Below are 330 nucleotides of genomic sequence, written 5' to 3'. Positions count from 1 at the left end.
CTCACCCTGTCCTTGTTCATGTGTAGATTCAAGGACTGCTATCTTTTGTGCTCTTAGAAATAGAGACTTCAGTGTGACAACCAGGTGAAGCAAAACCGTGCCTGGTGATTTATCTTGCGCTGATTTATGGAGTGTGTCGTGATGAGTGTGAGATACAGCCACAGCGCATGTGTACCAAACCAGAACGCCAATGACAGAAATAAAAAATGCTTGAGAGAGATTGTCTGTTTTCATTTCCTGTTGTAAAATCGAGGGGAAAGTCAGATGGTTTAGAGAAGGCATGAGATGAGAAGAGGAAAAGCTAAACTGTGGAGGGTAAACTAGCCCTCC

The sequence above is a fragment of the Myotis myotis genome, unplaced genomic scaffold, assembly GCF_014108235.1.
Source record: "Myotis myotis isolate mMyoMyo1 unplaced genomic scaffold, mMyoMyo1.p scaffold_m19_p_24, whole genome shotgun sequence".
NCBI classification, from domain to species: domain Eukaryota; kingdom Metazoa; phylum Chordata; class Mammalia; order Chiroptera; family Vespertilionidae; genus Myotis; species Myotis myotis.
Note: the sequence above shows the minus strand (reverse complement) of the source record.